Here is an 11,947-nt window from a genome sequence, read left to right as displayed (position 1 = left end):
TATATCAATGGAAATAAATAATATTATTTTGATTCCTAGATGATATAGATGAGAATAATTTATAGTTTCCTAATATTTATATATCTAAGATCCTAAAAAGGATAGATATGTATGAATACATTAAATAATAAAATATCTCTTCCTAATCTTGAACAATGGAATTAATTTGAATTTAATTTTTCATGTCTTATTAAGAATTAAATAATTTATTTTAGACATATCTTATAGTAGACATGAATAAGAATTATATTCTAGAATAATAATTTCCTAAAGGAAGATACCAATTAATAAAAGATTTAATTATCCAACAAATTAAATACCAAAAGAATTTAATCAAGCCTTTCTCTGCCCTAAGGCTAAGCATAATTAAAGAAAAACCATAACCCAAATATCTAAGCTATAATTACGAACTCAACGTTTGTATATGGTGTCCACCAATTGGTCTGCAATTTATGCAGCCTTTTTCTAATATTATCGCCACCTGCACTGTGGGGACAATAATCCTAAGAAATAGCAAGTTCATATGGCGAACTTCTCAAATATAAATGGTATGAACTAGAATGTGGTTTCCAATATTATCGACACCTGCTCTGTGGGGACAATAATCATAAGAAACTACGAGATTCAGAAGTTCACACAGGATTTATGAGATAGCTTGGTCTTGTTAGCAGCACATAAGCATTGTTATGGGAGTGTGTTGTAGAAATGAGATTCTGTAATGCTAAATTCGGTGGTCTTGCTTAGGCAACATTAGGCGGCCATGCCACTCTGTGGTCTCTGGACTATTCGTCGGTGTTGTGACCAGTAATATTGTAAGATTTTAATGCGTATTGACTTCCTCTCGAGGGTACAAAATTTTAATTTTACAGTTGTAAAATTTTGAAAAGTTTTATGGTTAATCTAATCAAATTTCTTACATAAGTTTATGATAAATAGTAAAATACTCTGTTTTGCAGTGCAATTCAAATCGTCACAATGTCGTTCAATCCTCTTTCTGCAATTCTTAAAGAAAACAAACTCGAGGGCCAAAATTACATAGAATGGAAACAAAATTTGGACATCGTTCTTACAGCTGAAGAGTACAACTTTGTGCTCACAACCCCGCGACCTCCAGTACCGGCGGCTAACGCTGCGGTAGGACTCAGAGATGCACATAGAAAGTGGCATAAGGCGAATGAGATGGCTAAGGGCATTAGCAATGGGGCGCCCTATGGCGCGCCACGTCAGCAGTTTTATCCTCCTACCTCCCCACCTGCAGTGGGGCGCCCTAAGACGTGCCCTAAGGCGCGCCCTATAGCGCGCCACGTCATCATTTTTTTAATATTTACAAAATCCATACGAATTTAAAAAAATAATACATTAAAATACGAATTTCATAAACTTCATTTCATTTAATAAAAATTAATACATTACAATGCGAATTAAAAAAACGCAAACTCAGCGACGGCGGTTACGAGCCCACACTTCTTCAATCATGTCACTCATGAGCTGTGCATGCTCCTGTTGGTTGCGCATTGAGGCCTGTCTAGATAGAACCTCTTCGAAGCCTAACGGTAACCCTCTATCGGGTGTGTCGGTCGATGTGCCGGAAGAGCTAGATGCACGGTCGTCTTCATTCCAGTTGGTGATGGTTCCGCCTTCACTCTCGACTATCATGTTGTGCATGATTATGCACGCATATATGACATCGGCGATGACTTCCTTGTACCAGAAACGAGCCGGCCCTTTCACAATTGCCCACCGTGATTGGAGCACCCCAAATGCCCGCTCGACATCCTTCCGCGCCGCCTCCTGCTTTTGCGCAAATAAAACCCTCTTCTCACCAATTGGGCAGCTGACCGTCTTTAGGAAAACTGGCCACAGTGGGTAGATGCCATCGGCCAAGTAGTACCCCATATGGTATTGGCGTCTGTTGGCAGTGAACTCGATGGTCGGGCCGTTGCTGTTACATTGGTCGGTGAAGAGGGTGGACGAGTTGAGGACGTTGATGTCATTGTTCGACCCGGCTACGCCGAAGTAAGCATGCCAGATCCAGAGCCGATGGTCAGCGACGGCTTCGAGGATCATCGTCGGGTGGCTGCCCTTATATCCACTTGTGAATTGGCCTCTCCACGCCGTTGGACAATTCTTCCACTCCCAGTGCATACAGTCGATGCTCCGCGAGCATCCCGGGAAACCCGTGCGCCCTCTCGTGCATCTGCATCAGACCCTGGCAATCAGTGGTTGTCGGCTTGCGCAAATATGTGTCGCCATAGGCCTCTACTATCCCCCGACAAAAGCTCTTCAGACACTCGCGGCCTGTAGTCTCCCCACAGTGGAGGTACTCGTCAAAAAGGTCCGCCGTGGTGCCGTATGCCAACTGACGAATAGCAGTCGTGCACTTTTGCAATGGTGTAAGGCCGGGTTTCCCGATGCCGTCCTCCCGAAACGTGAAGTATTCATCACGTGAAGACAATGTACGAACAATGCTGAGAAAAAGGTACCTCGACATTCTAAATCGGCTGTGAAAAACAGTCGGGCCCCATCGCGGTTGATCGGCAAAATAGTCTTCAACCAGACGTCTGTGAGCTTCCTGGTGGTCGCGTCGGACATACGACCTATGTCGAATAGGCCAATGGACTTTCTCAGCCGCCGTTGCCGCCGCCGCCGCCGCCTCCTTCTTGCGCTGTATTTGCGCATAGCATGCCGCCATGGCCTCTTCAACGGCTGCATCTAATGCTTCGTCAAGCGAACCACCAGATTCAGACGAACTAGAACTATTGGTGTCATCGCCGAGATTCATTTTGGTTGGATGTAGAGAGAGAATATGTAAAGAGATAGTCGATATGTTCGTATGCACAACTGAATGAGAAACGAGATTTAAATAGAAAATCAAAACCACGTGTCATCGTCCGAGTCGATCGTCCGCGACCTCCACAATGGGGCGGACGATGGCGCGGACGATGACCATCGTCCGCGACAGCCGTAATGGGGCGTACGATGGCCATCGTCCGCGCTATCCTCCGCGACCGAAGTATAGGGCGCGACTATCGTCCGCGCCCTATGGCACGCACCCGCAATGGGTGCGAACGATGCATGGCGCGGACGATGCGCGCCATCGGGCATGCCATCGTCCACCCATTGCGGATGCTCTAAGTGCTACATGTTGGCATCTATGTCTTCAGTACTCAAGCATCAGCATTCTGCCATGGAAACTGCCACTGAAATTATGCAGAATCTCAAGAATCTTTTTGGTACTCAGAATCGAACGGCTAAGTCTCAAGCCTTTCGGAGTATCATGTCGAAGACAATGAAGGAAGGCTCGTCTGTGAGGGACCATGTCCTCGAGATGATGGGCCACCTCAACCAGATTGAGGTGTTGGGAGGGACGATTGATCCCGAGTCCCAGGTAACAATCATCCTTCAAAGTCTTCCCCCTAGCTTCCAGCAGTTCAAGCTCAACTTTGAGATGAACAAAAGGAATTACACCTTGGCAGAACTTTTGACTGAACTTCAGTCAGCAGAGGTCCTTATGGTCCAGGCTAAGGGTGTCATGATGACTTCGGCACCTCGTTCCTCTGGCTTCAAGCCTAGCAAAGGAAAAAGGAAGGCACCGAACTCAGAATCGGGCAAAGTGGCTAAGGGAAAGAAGAAGAAAAGGGCAAATAAGAAGCCCTCGGGGAAGTGCAAGTGCGGAGAAAAGTGGCATTGGAAGCCAGATTGTCCTAAAAGGGACAAGGCTACAGGTATGCACCAAGCTTTAGTAGTTGAGTCATGTTTGACTTTGACATCTACTTGCACTTGGGTTATTGACACAGGAGCCACTGATCATATTTGTTTTTATCTTGACTTAATGCAGGTGACAAGACGGCTACATGATCGTGAGATCGAAGTACAACTGGGCAACGCTACCAAAGTGGCGGCCGTTGCAGTGGGAGACATTTATTTGCGTTTTAGTAGTGATAGATTTTTGATTTTGAAGAATGTTTTGTTGATACCTTCTTTTAGAAGAAATTTAATTTCAGTTTCTAAATTGGTTTTTAATGGATATTCGATTTCTTTTAATGAAAACTGCGTTATTAAGAAAGATGGTTCTTATATCTGTCGTGGTATCATGGAAAACAATTTGTACACAATCACTTCTACACAATTTAATAATAGCAAATCAGAACTCAATACAACATCAAAAATTTCAAAGAAACGAAAGGAACCTTCAAGTTCAATGAACGAAACGTACTTATGGCACCTTAGACTTGGTCATGCAAATGAAAGGAGGATCCATTCTCTTGTTCAACAAGATCTTATTAAAGGTCTAGAGGAGGAACTTTTTCATAAGTATGAGTCATGCTTAGAAGGCAAGATGACCAAGAGGCCTTTTAAGGCTAAGGGCAATAGGGCGAAGGAAGTACTTGAGCTCGTTCATTCCGATGTATGTGGACCAATGTCTACAGAGGCAAGAGGTGGTTTTCGATACTTCATCACATTTATTGATGACTTCTCGAAAATTGGATATGTCTATTTGATGCGTCACAAGTCAGAGTCTTTTGACAAGTTTAAAGACTTTAAGACTCTTGTGGAGAAGTATCATGGAAAGAATATCAAAAGCCTACGATCTGATCGTGAAGGCGAATACCTCAGTGCCAAATTTTTGGACTACTTATCGGAGTCGGGTATTGAATCCCAACTGACTGCGCCGGGCACGCCCCAGCAGAACGGCGTGGCTGAAAGAAGGAACAGGACCTTGTTAAATATGGTTCGATCGATGATGAGTTTTGCACGTCTGCCTATTTCGTTTTGGGGACATGCCTTGCTTTCTGCAAGCCATATTTTAGACAATTTACCATCAAAATCCGTACCTACTACTCCTTATGAGTTGTGGACTGGGCGCAAGCCCAATCTAGCACATCTCAAGATTTGGGGTTACCCGGCTCATGTATTGGAAAAGGATCCAACTAAGCTAGGATCAAGGACGGAGGTATGTTTGTTTATAGGATACCCCAAAGGGACGAAAGGTTATGAATTCTTTAGTCTCCGAGACAAGAAAGTCATTGTGAGTACTCACGCGACATTCTTAGAGGAAGACTATGTAATGAATCATAAACCCAGCAGTGAAGTGGCTCTTGATGAGCTAACTTCTGTCACAGGTTCCATTAACCAAGAACAAGTACCAAGTGTACAAACAATTCTCGAAACTTCAACTTCTACTCAAAATATTGTAGTGCCGCGCCGCAGTGGGAGGGTCTCGCATGAGCCCGATAGATACATTGGTTTGGGAGAATCTATGGATCACTCCTCGGACAGCAATGTATTAGATCCCTGGAACTTTGCGGAGGCGCAGACAGATGTCGATCATTGCGAATGGGTGAAAGCAATGGATTCGGAACTACAATCTATGATAGACAAAGATGTCTACGATTTGTCCGTCCTACCCGAAGGTTGTACTACCATTGGGAGCAAGTGGATATATAAGCGTAAACGTGGACCCGATGGACGAGTTAAAGTCTTTAAGGCAAGACTAGTGTCCAAGGGGTATACCCAAAAGGAAGGCGTCGATTATGACGAGACCTTCTCCCCAGTGGTCATGCTCAAATCGATCCGGATACTATTGTCTATTGCAGCTTATATGGATTGGGATGTATGGCAGATGGACGTTAAGACTGCGTTTCTAAACGGCGGTCTTGGGGAGACAATCTACATGGAACAACCCAAATGATATGCCATAAAGGGCAAAGAACACATGGTTTGGAAGCTTAAGAAGGTCATTTATGGCCTCAAGCAAGCATCTAGATCGTGGAACTAATGTTTCGATCAAACTGTTCGCAAGTTTAGATTCGAAAAGTGCCCAAGTGAAAGCTGCGTGTATAAGAAAGTTGATAAGGGGAATGTGGTGTTCTTAGTTTTATATGTAGATGACATTCTTCTAATTGGAAACAATAAAAAGATGTTGTCATCAGTACGAACATGGTTGTAGAACCAGTTCGAGATGAAGGATATGGGAGACGCGGGACACATCCTCGGGATCAAGGTTCTTCGGAATCGAGAAAAGAAGATGTTGTGCTTATCTCAAGAACCTTACATCAACACAGTACTTAGTCGTTTTAGCATGCAGGACGCCAAGAAAGGTTTCTTACCTTTTAGACACGGCATCCATTTATCTCAAGAGATGTGCCCTAAAACGCCGTCTGAGATACAAGCAATGAGAAGGATTCCATACGCTTCGGCAGTTGGAAGTCTCATGTATGCTATGCTTTGTACTAGACCTGATATTTGCTTTGTTGTTGGCATGGTGGAAAGATATCAGTCGAATCCGGGCCCAGGACATTGGACTGCCGTAAAGAACATACTCAAGTACCTTAAACGGACTAAGGACTATGCTCTAGTTTAAAATGCAGTCGAGCTCTGTCCTTTGGGATATACTGACTCAGACTTTCAAGCTGATCAGGACTCGAGAAAATCTACTTCAGGATATTTGTTCACCTTAGGAGGTGGAGCCGTAATTTGGAAGAGTGTGAAGCAGAAATGCATCGCAAACTCGACCATGGAAGCCGAGTATGTGGCCGCTTCGGAGGCTGTAAAAGAGACTGTATGGTTCAAGAACTTCCTTATGGATTTAGGTGTGGTTTCGAATCTTCCCAAGAGCATCACCATTTATTGTGACAATTCTGGTGCTGTGGCAAACTCGAAAGAACCAAGAGCTCACAAAGCGAGCAAACACATAGAGCGGAAGTATCATATCATCAGGGATATAGTGCAGAGAGGAGACATACAAGTGGTCAAGATTGCGTCAAAGAACAACCTGGCAGATCCTTTTACAAAGGCTTTGGCGGTGAAACCGTTCGAGTGCCACGTTAAAGGGATGGGTGTTCGACTCATTCAAGACCTCCACTCACTTTCAGTACAAGTGGGAGAAATTTTAGACGTGTGCACTACCATTTTGTATACTCGAAAGCTGTTTTGAGTATAAGTGGGAGATTGTTAGGGTTTTGTATACTAGAAATCACCTTTCGAGTGATTGGATACTGTAAAACTCTAATTGTTATTTTCCAATAAATGCAACAGATTATTTTTTGTCATAATGTTGTTATGTTTTACATTTAATGGTTGTTTATTACATATTTAAATGTATAAGCAAACGTAACAAAGTCTAAGTCTTTGTTTTAGTAGACCGGTTGTGGGCGTCGTCCAATTTAAGGTAACACGATCAGTTCTAAACAAAGAAAAATAAGAATTTCACAACCTAGATAAGCCTAGACTACCTATCGTGAAAGGTTGCAATGCCAGTCCGATTATTTCTAAACCTTATTGAAATAAGATGACGTCGGTGTGGTATAGCACTGAATGGATCTAACAGCAGGACGAGTCTTTATGCTATCTACTGAAAGACGAGGTCTTGATAATTAATTTCTTAATCAATGTACGTTAGCATTGAGCATACGATATTGAGTATCTACTACTTTGACTTACCAAAGGTGCGGGTTTTTCGTCACCCAACGATCCAGTTATATTGGGTAGTGGCGATCATTATCTAACGGTGCTAGGATTGCTATTACGTTGAATCATGCGCGAGGGGAGTCTCATTTGATAACATCCACAAAAGGAGCTCGAAATAAGGTTTTATTATTCAGAACCTAGCTAGTTGGAGTTTAATTACTCCATGAATAATAAATAAGAGTTTCTTGCTAAGTCCACTCTTGGAGATTAAAATATGTTAATTAATTAAGTCCACAGCAGACAATAATTAATTAATGGATGTTTTTATCTTAAGCGCGGGAAATAAATTAAATGCAATTAAAGGAAACCCGGAATACTTGTAATTTCAGATTTGGAAGGCAGTGCAATATTACTTCTGTAGTGGCTGCTTGTAATATTTCAATATAAGCTTATTTTAAATTGTGGGTTCAATTTAATTGGTAAAAAGCTAATTGGGTGAGGCCTGTTCCAAATTCTTCCTTAGATCCCTGACTGAGCCCAATATGTGACTTAATATAAATAGGAGAATAAAGGAGACAGAAAATACACATTATTACTCTATCAAATTTTCGTCCCCCTCTAAGAAAGAGAGAGCTCAAAATTTTGCCTCCTCCGTGAGCTGAGTTCTGTCTTCGTTATTCAAGTCCTAGTACGTTGGTGAGATTTGCCCACACAAATATCAGTGTATAGTCCGGGACACCAGACAGAAGATCCAAGGTCGAGTATTGAAGATCTTCACGTGGAGACGGAGCAAGCCATCATCGATTCTTGATTGAATCAACGAGGTAAATTGGCTAATTCCGTAGTAAGCATGTTTTAGGGACTTTATATGCTAAAGCATGTTTTAATTCAAGTTATGAGCATGATACATGTGATAATTACGCGAATAGAATTTGTCTAAATAATCTGCTAAATAGATCAAATTTATGTGATCATTAAATGTTGCACGCTTCCGCTGCCAACCCCTTCATCCCTTTATCCCCAGCAAGGTAAGGCATCAAGGTCTCATTGAAAGTGACATCCCTGCTCACAATGAGCTTTCCCTCTCTTGGTTCAGTACACCAAAGCCTATAAGCTTTTGAACTACTCTGATATCCCAGAAAGATGCATCTGAGTGCTTTGGATTGTAGTTTTCCTTGCTTTATATGTGCATAAGATCTGCATCCAAATGACCTCAGCTTGTTGAAGTCAGGTAGCTTACCATGCCATCTTGCATCTGGAATGTCAAAATTAATAGCAGATGAGGGGGATTTATTTATCACCACTGTTGCAGTAGCCACAACTTCACCCCAGAACCTCTTGTCAACCCCTGAAGACAACAACATACACCTTACTCTCTCCATGATAGTTCTCTCAGCCACTCCATTTTGTTGTGGGTTTCTAGGTGTTGTCTTGTGTCTTTGGATGCCTTTGCTCTTGCAATATTCATTGAACTCTGAAGATAGATACTCCAAGCCATTGTCTGTCCTTAGACATTTGAGGCTGACTCCCTTCTCTCTCTCAGCCATTAAGTGCCATTCTTTGAAGAATTTTATGGCATCTGACTTTTCTTTAAGAACTTGCACCCAGAGTTTTCTTGAGAAGTCATCGATTATGGTCATGAAGTACCTTCCTCCACTCATGGTTGCGGGCTGTGCAGGACCCCAGATGTCACTGTGGGCATACTCAAGAACTGATGCCGAAGTGTGTTTTCCTTTTGGGAAAGGCAACTTTTTACTTTTTCCCATTATACACTCCTCACACTTGCTGAGATCCTCACTTTTCTGCATCTTTAACACTCCATTCTTGGCTAGCTAAAGCATCCCTTTTGTGCCCAAATGCCCCATTCTAACATGCCATGTCTTCAAACTGATCTCCTTTTGTGCAGTGTATGATGTCCCAGTAACAGCCACATCATCAAGGTAATACAATGTTTGCCTCTTTATTGCAGTCATCACAATCTTGGAGCCTTTGTTGATCACTAGTCTTCCATTCTCTGATCTGAAACCATACCCTCTGGTTTCAAGAAGCCCAAGAGAAATTAGATTTCTCTTTATTTCTGGAATGAATCTCACATCAGTAAGTAAGATCACAGAGCCATCAACCATTTTCAGTCTGATGTTGCCAATGCCTCTTATCACACAAGTCTGGTTGTTTCCAAGAATTACAGAGCCATTAGATGCCACAAAATCCTCAAACCATTGCCTATGGGAGCTCACATGGAAGCTACACCCAAAATCTATTATCTAGGCCTCTCCCATTTCCTCGGCCATCACATTCATAATCTGATGCACAGGTTCTTCTTGCACCACATCAGTGGAGCCTTGGTCATTTCCTTCGGCTGCTTGCTTTCTCTTCCATGAAAAGCAATTTTTCTTGATGTGTCCTGGTTTGTTGCAGTAGTTACAGCTCCTAGTTTCCTTCTTTTCCCCTTTTTGCTTATCTTGAAAACCTTTGGAGGCTCCAGCCTTTGGCTTCCTCTTGAATTTGAATTTCTTGATATTCAATACTTCTGCAGATACCTCGGCATGGCTGTTTTCTGATCTCTGCAATATCTTGGACTTTATTGTTGTTTGGACTTCAATGAGGGTGATAGACTTTTCTCTTCCATACAACATAGCATCCTTGAAATGCTCAAAAGATTTAGGGAGAGCATTCAGTAGCGCGATCGCCTTATCCTCCTCTTCCATTTTCGCATCAACACTCTCCAAATCATCTAGGATCTTGTTAAACTGATCCAATTGATCACCAATTGCCTTGTCATCGTTGAATCTGAAGGAGTATAATCGTTGTTTGAGATACAACCTGTTTGCTAAGGACTTTGTCATGTAGAGATCCTCCAACTTCTTCCAAATCGCAGCCGCAGATTGCTCCCTAGCTACCTCTCTCAAGACCTTGTCATCCAGATTCAGAATGATGACACTCTTGGCTTTCTTCGAGATCTCGGCATGCTTCTCTTCAAGCTTGTCATCTTTCTTCGTCGGCTCCAATGCATCGTCCAATCCTTGATGAGTGAGCAATGCTCTCATCTTGATCTGCCATAGCTCGAAGTCGTTAGGGCCATTGAACTTCTCGGTCTCAAATCTTGCCATCGCCATCTTCTACGGTTCCCACAGACAGCGCCAATTGAAAGCTTTGCGATGGTGATTCGAATGAACTCGAGCTAGAAAAGAAAAAGGTAACAACACAAGGGATTTTACGTGGTTCGGTTTTTTGGATCAAACCTACGTCCACGGGAAACTATATGAGATTCTTTATTCACGATATATGATTGAGATTACAACCGGAAGCACAAATGGAATGAAGAGCTATATACACTCGCTATCTAATCACAAGACATGAGCACTCTATTTCTCTCTTCTTCGCTCTTTGCTTCTCCACACTCTGCTCTCATTCGGATATCTCATTCTCATCTTTATATGCTCTGCTTCAACGTCGCAGCTCTCTTCCTCATGCGGTTATGTAACGAATAAGTTGTAACAAACTAACTCCCTCTAACTGCATGCATGGCCGAGCCATTCCCGTTTCATCCGAGCCTAAGTCATGAGCTATCTGATCCGAGCCAGCTTCGATCTACTCCACATGGACATAAACCTAACAATTTATCCCATCGAAAATTTTGATTGATATTCCTTAGATTATTTGAGGTGTTGAGCATGTGGCAGATCGAACAATCTGGATTTTAGGCTTAAGGTTATGAACTCCTATTTTACTGATTGAAAAACGTCACCACTACTTGAAGAAAACTTGTATGTACACATGATGGGTTTCTATGTTTTGAGGGTTGAGCACTCCTAAGCTGCTGAGTTTGAGTGAAAAGACAGCAGCGTTTTGTTCCTCTTGTTTCATTATGTAGTATAGCTCTAAACTTTCTTGTACTTGGTTTTTCTACTGATGTTACTTGGGATTTAGCATGCTATTTGAGGTTTCTAAGTTGTGGTGCTTCTATATGATGCTAAGTTGTAGTGTGTTTTACCTAAAAGCTGCGGTTGCTTTGCAAATCAGCTCGTAAACCTCAGCTCTTTTACTCCTTAATTTGTTATGTTGCTGGAAAAGTTTTAAAGTGTGTGGGAGTGTTCAAAGGTGGTGTGGAGACGGTTTTTGTTTTTATAGACAAGAATGTGTACTCATGAAGCTTTAATTAGGGCAGCTGTATGCCTTGTTTTCTTTCTGCAGCAGATCCTTTCTTTTAGGATTCTGAATTTTGGTGAAGTACTAGGAATAGGGACTTTTGTAATTATGCTATTGGTTGATATTGTAGAGGGTACCATGCAGAGGTTGGTTAGGGGCAGAGATGCAGAGCTGTTGCAGCTGTGCTGCGGCTGCCCCCTCTTCTAGCTCGTGGCAGCGGTTGGTTATGGGCTGGGGAGTGCTGCTATCTTGCCCCTTTTGGCAAGTCTTTGGTCTTCCAACTAAAGGTAACATTGTCTCATTCCTTTAATTTAAAAGTCTCATTAAACTCTCTTGTTCTTTAGCAATTAAGGGAACTTGTCTTGTTTTGTAGGTGAGGGAATCGGCT

The sequence above is a fragment of the Salvia splendens genome, chromosome 20, assembly GCF_004379255.2.
Source record: "Salvia splendens isolate huo1 chromosome 20, SspV2, whole genome shotgun sequence".
NCBI classification, from domain to species: domain Eukaryota; kingdom Viridiplantae; phylum Streptophyta; class Magnoliopsida; order Lamiales; family Lamiaceae; genus Salvia; species Salvia splendens.
Note: the sequence above shows the minus strand (reverse complement) of the source record.